The sequence below is a fragment of the Vitis riparia genome, chromosome 16 (assembly GCF_004353265.1).
Source record: "Vitis riparia cultivar Riparia Gloire de Montpellier isolate 1030 chromosome 16, EGFV_Vit.rip_1.0, whole genome shotgun sequence".
NCBI classification, from domain to species: Eukaryota; Viridiplantae; Streptophyta; class Magnoliopsida; order Vitales; family Vitaceae; genus Vitis; species Vitis riparia.
Window position 1 is genome coordinate 11,915,134 of NC_048446.1, and position 6,719 is coordinate 11,921,852.

The 6,719-nt window shown below is 29.0% G+C and overlaps 1 pseudogene; it reads right to left on the bottom strand.

The window, feature by feature from the left end:
* Window positions 1-337: 337 nt before the first annotated feature.
* Window positions 338-1,295, bottom strand: LOC117933255 (annotated as a pseudogene).
* Between the last annotated feature and the right edge of the window lie 5,424 nt (window positions 1,296-6,719).

The window sequence follows — 6,719 nt, forward strand, 5'->3', positions numbered from 1 at the left end:
AGCCCAGATTACTACTAGCAACAAGTTATAACAAAATAACTTAGCCAAACATCTACAACCCCAATAATTATTTTTGTAGAATACTTGAAAAAAAAATAGAACTTCAAAGAAAATGGAAGATTTTCTTTGATTATTTTAAGGGCAAGAAAGAACACTATTCAAATATCTAAAATGATATTTTATTACTTGTACATAACCTTACTTACAAGGAACCAAACTATTGTTTGAAGAAGAAACTTTATTTTACTACATACACTGATCTCATAGAAACCTTACACATAAGACACAATCACACATTATTATTGGATTACAAAATAAGCAACTAGATGGAATAGGACTACCTTCCATTTAAGCTGATTGTACCCATGGAATTAGATGATGAAATTGGTACCTCTACCATGGATTGCTCATGATTCTCGATAGACCATAGAGTTGGCTTAGGAGGCATTTTCAATAGTTCAATCTCTCCTTCAAGCATCTCCAATGTTTTGCTCATTGAAGGATGATCCATAGGCTTCATTTGTACACACCATAGTGCAACTATCACCATTTTCCTTACATGCTTTTTTTCATCCTTAGTGGCATCTCCCATTTCCATGTCCTCTCCTTGATCATATCTATCATAAATCCATGATGGGAAATATATTTGACTTGAATGCTCTGCAAATGCATTCACATTCTTCCTTTTTCCCACCATTTCCAATAACAACATTCCAAAACTATAAACATCAGCCTTAAATGATACACCTCCAATGTTTTTGTAGAACAATTCAGGAGCAATGTAGCCCCAAGGTTCCTCTAACAGCAGTGACTGATACAATACTTTCATTTGTTGAGTATAATTTTGCAAGACTGAAATCTGAAACTTTTGGTGCGAAGTCTTCATTAAGAAGAATGTTGTGTGGCTTGATATCAAAATGAAGAATTTGCATATCACACCCTTGATGTAAGTATTTGATCCCACGTCCTACTCCAAGTGCAATCTTGTATAATCTTTCCCAACTCAAAGGAATGTTGTTTCCTTGATCAAGAAAAACAAACTTATCAAGAGATCCATTGGGCATGTAGTCATATATAAGGGCCCCTTTTGATCTCTGTATGCAAAATCCAACAAGTCTCACCACATTAACATGATGAATTCTTCCAATTGTAGCAACTTCATTGATAAAATCTTGCCCATTAGCCTTTGACATAACCAACATTTTTATAGCTATAATGTGGCCACTTCGGAGTTTTCCTTTGTACATAGAGCCAAAACCTCCTTGACCTAATTTATGCTTAAAATTATAAGTCATCTTCTTTATGTCCGAATATGTGTATTTGATTGGTCAAAGATTTTGGTAGTTATGTAGGAATTCTTCAATATCATCATCTAATGATAAGTGTCTCCATCGAAACTTGTAAATTAAATAGGCAAAGAGGCACAAAATACCAAGCACAGCTCGTCCGATGATGATCATGGCTACATAAAAATCACATGTTAAAGATATGAGAAACGTTAGAGGAAGATTTATAATCATTTATCCACATTCAATCATCAAATCCAACAAATAGAATTAGTTTTGAAAAGGTCATTTCACCTATATCTTAGGTTTTGGATTTCCACTCAAACATAGTCATGTGACTCTTTTTCTTTTGGGTGACAGCATAATATACATAAAGGATGGAATAATCATTTGAGAAAATTTGTTTTGTTGCACAAAATTAAGGAATGAAATTAGATTCCAAATTCCAACTCTATTCTTCAATTTCTTTGTACTCTAACAAACCAGGGAATAATTTGAAATCAAATACATCACAAATTTTAAAAATAATAATAATAATTTTATTTGAAAGAAAAATTCTGAATTTCACAAATTGGAATTTGAACTTATGATTCATTTTATACAACCAAATGCATTTCAAAACTTGTTTGTCGGCTCTTATCTTGAATGAAAGGATTCCAAAAGTGCCAGGCAAAAAGAGGTATAAGACATGTGCAATGATATACTTATTGAGATTTGGAAGCCTTACCCATGAGTTGTAATATCAAGGTTGCCCCATCTGCAAATATGAGAGGAACAAAAATTATTAAGTTAAAGAAAAGAAAGGTTCACACATATGATAGATTTAAAATGAGCAAGAAACAAATATAAGAGAAATATTATTACTACTATTGGTTTTGATTAAAAATTAGGAAGAGATGGATAGGATAGAAGAGAAAGGGTAATATTAATTATATTAATAATCATAGTTATTATTAGTTAAGTGGACGAAAAATCCAATCATTATACTATTGATTAATTTAAATATATTTTCTTTATTCAGCTATGACCTCAGTCTCAAATGTCTTATAATATTTTTAAAATTTTTAGAAATTTATTATATATATTTAAATTAAAATTAAAATTAAGCACATACCACATATTGACTATTGCACTTTGCTACAATGATATTAAGCAGCCCATAGGTACCATCTTGAAATTAATGGAATGAAAATAAAATAAAATAAAATAAATTCACTATCTTTCTTCTGTAACAAATGGAACTAATAAGCCTTACTTTGGATAAAGTAGTCCACGTGTAATGTATATCCTGTTAACAGAAAAACAACATAAATTGAATTTAACATGAGAAAGATAATAGAAGTAAAAATGAACATGAAAGATAATAAAAGTAAACTCCCAAAGTCTCACTGATATAGAGAAAGTTTCGACCTGCAAGATCAAACCAATTAAGCAAATATTATTAGTTATAAAATGTTGAAGGGACTTATGCTTGCAAGCAAAATAAATACATGAATGGATAAAAATAAATCCAAACTATGATACATAATAGGGATTACAAGGGTATGTTTGAATTTCCACTACAAGTTAGGATAGAGTTAGCAGTAGAATTGGTACTACCTTAAAAGTAAAAGCGTAGAGTACAAGAAAGAAACCAAAAGATAAGGTTGAGGCCTAGCCTAAAATAAATTAGATTAAAATCATACCACATGAACATGTAATTTAGCATTTTTTTTTTTTTAAATTCCAAGAGCATAACAAGCTAATTACTTTTTTTCTTAATTTTTTATAGGTGTATCGAAGAAAATAATTGTGACAAGTAATATTCTATTCATACATATTTTATTATAGAGATAAAGATTCTTATTTGGTTATTTTATCTATTTATTTATATAAAAAAAGTTGAAGTTTTCTTCTTTTTATGTAGCAGGTGCAATCTTTGGGTTTTTTTTTTCTCATGTTAGTGATTGTTATGCTTTATCGTGTCTATAGCTCAGATAAAGTAGAAAGAGAGAATAGAGTAAAGGTTAAAAAGTTTCTAGAAGACTATGAAGCTCTAAAACCCTCAAGATACTCCTATGCTGATGTTAAAAGGATTACAAGTCAATTCAAAGATAAATTAGGCCAAGGAGGATATGGAACTGTGTACAAAGGAAAAATTTCAGATGAAGTTTTTGTTGCAGTAAAAATCCTCAACAATTCTCAGGGAAATGGGGAAGAGTTCATTAATGAAGTGGCAACAATGGGTACAATCCACCATGTTAATATAGTTCGCTTAGTTGGATTTTGTGCTGATAGATTTAAACGAGCTTTAATTTAGGAGTACTTACCAAATGAGTCATTAGAGAAGTTCATATTTTCAAGAGCTGTTAAGAACTATTTACTTAGTTGGAAGAAACTTCAAGAAATTGCTATAGGTATAGTGAAAGGAATTGAGTATCTTCATCAAGGTTGTGATCAAAGAATCCTTCATTTTGATATCAAACCTCATAATATATTACTTGATCACAACTTTAATCCAAAGATTTTTTACTTTGGTTTAGCCAAATTGTGCTCCAAGGAACAAAGTGCAGTCTCTATGACAGTTATAAGGGGAACAATGGGCTACTCCAGAAGTGTTATCTAGGAATTTTGGGAATGTGTCTTATAAGTCAGATGTTTATAGTTTTGGAATGTTGTTACTTGAAATGGTTGGAGGAAGGAAAAACATTGATGTTAGTGTGGAGAGTAGTAGCCAAGTATACTTCCTAGAATGGATTTATAATCATTTGGATATAGGAGAAGAATTGCATATTCGAATTGAAGAAGAAGGAGATGTTGAGATTGCAAAGAAATTAGCAATTGTTAGACTTTCATGTATTCAATGGTGTCCAGTGGATCATGCTTCCATGAAAATTGTGGTTCAGATGTTGGAAGAAGGAGACAAGTTAACCATGCCTCCTAACCCTTTTGCTTCAACAGTTCCAACAAAGACAAACTTGAGCAAGCTAAGAAGAGTTTTTCAACAAGAGTTGACGATAATTTCAGAACTAGAGTAAAAATAATTGTCTACATGTTCAAATTATTATGAATGTATAATTTAATAAAAATTCATATTGTAGTTGTTTATCATCATAGCATTTTTATTTATATTTCTGTTAATTGAACAAATGATTGTACAAAATGATTATACCAAAATCAATGTTAGATTCCAAAAGTTCTTGTTCCCATGTAATGTATTTCTCATGTACGATATTTTAATGAATATGTCTAAGAATATTCTCACAACCCAATTTATAGTTCAACTACACATGACTCTATAGATCCACCTTTCAATCAAGTAAGAGTAACTAATGTCCATCACATTTATGATAGAGGGTATTGCATGAAATAGTAATAGAATCAAATCTATGAAGCTTGAAAATAAGAGTCTCATCCATTATACACATATAGAGTTTCTTTTGTTTCTTTTTTCTTTTTCTTTTTTTCTATACCACTTTTTATTGGAATGAGAAGTAAGACTAATTAATTATGTAATAACTAAATTAAGTTGATCCTTGAGTTAGACCATATTGGTGAGGGATTGCAACTTGGACTTATGAGAGATCATTTTTTGTTTGCAATTTTATATCTTTCTCTATATACCCCCCTTTGGAGTAACTAAAATAATTCATATCAAGTGACTTTTAAACAATTTTCTTTTTCTAAGAGTTTCAATTGGGATTCTATCCTTGTGGAATTTGTTTTTACATTTCTGGTGAAACCTAAAATGGTATCTCTTGCATTTTCCAATTTAAAAAAAAAAAATATCTTTAATTAACTAATGTAAAGTTGTCCAAAATCTTATTTTTATTAATTTTTTCATGAATCATATGATAAGTTTTTCTTATGAATTTACTCTTAATAATAAGGAAACAGTGAGCTCTCTAGAGCATTTCATTACTTAATAGGAAAACTAATAGTAAAAAAGGAAAACTGAAGTTGTAAGCCTCAATTTCTCAAATGAGATTTGTTTAATTTATCTTAAAACTAAATAAACGTTGTAGTTTGACTGAAGTTTAAATAGAACTTAATTTTGTTAAATATTTTATAAGACTTAAGTTAAAAGATAATTAACACGACTTTAATTCAAAATTGAGCCTAAAAGTAGTTGATTGTAAAAATATCTCATTGATCATGAACCATTAATTACAATATTTGCTAACCATACATTCATAAATAATAATAAAAAAGAAATTTATTTTTTCACTCTAATTATAAGATGATTGTAAAATTAACTTGTAAATAGGTGAATGTTAGCCTAACTTATTTTTTACGGTTGAAACATTAATGATTATTGTGCATAGGTTATTAGTTTTAAGATTTCATTGAAATTATTTGCTTACAAGGGGGTGACACCATGACTAAACAAAACAAAGGAAAGGAGGGTAAACTTTTTGGAGAGAAAATCGATATAGAAAAATAGTGGATTAAGAGGTTTGGGTTTAAATTTTGCTTTAACTATTGTCTTAATTGGTTAGAGGTTTCAATGAAGGACCATACACTCATTAATTACATACTATAATTTCATCTAGGTTGATTTGAAGTAGGATATAGGATAACCATAAAATTATGACAAAATTTATTTTACCAAAAAATATTTTTAGTAATTTCAATCCTCACCTTAATCAACTTCCATGACCTATACTTTTTATGGAATAACAAGTTTCTAGGCAAGAAGTGGAAATGTGTACTTCATGTTTCAATTGAATCATAACTTATTCATGACTTCATAGAATAAGGCTTTTGATAGAACCTTGACACTTGTTTAATGTATTTTCCCTTTTATAGACTCTTTTTTAATAGATTTTTCCTTCTTTCTATGTTTGTTTGTTTTTTTTTTTTTTTTTTGAATAACGAGTATGAATGTGGCATGTCTACTTTTAGTAGCATTTTTCAAAAATGAATTTTTAGAATAGTCATAATAATAGTTCTTTATTATTTTTAAGAAAAAAAAAATATTTTCAAACTTAATTTGACTTATACTTTGTATGTTTTCTTTCTATATCTTGCATTTTCTAATCCAATACCACGCTTTTGTCTATTAACCTTTCATCCAACTTACAAGGCTTTGGAAATACTCATGGGCACCATATTTTTCAAAATAATTGATTCAAACTTTAGTTTTACAAGCAAATCATGATAGCCTTCTTATTTTCTGTTTACTTTATCTAAGGGTGCATGTTATGCTGTTAAGGTCATATTAGCTTTATTAATTCTCTTTATCATATCGGAATTTAACAATCTCATGAAAAAAATGGAATCTACATATATTTTGGACAATAAAATTATTTCTTATATTTATTAGATCTCTTAGATATTTCTTTCAAAAAAATTTCATGTTAATCACTTTGAATAACCAAAATAAAAAATAAAATCTAATTTTAAAATGATAAAATTTTGGTTCCAAAAAAGAAATAAAAGAAATAAAAGCAT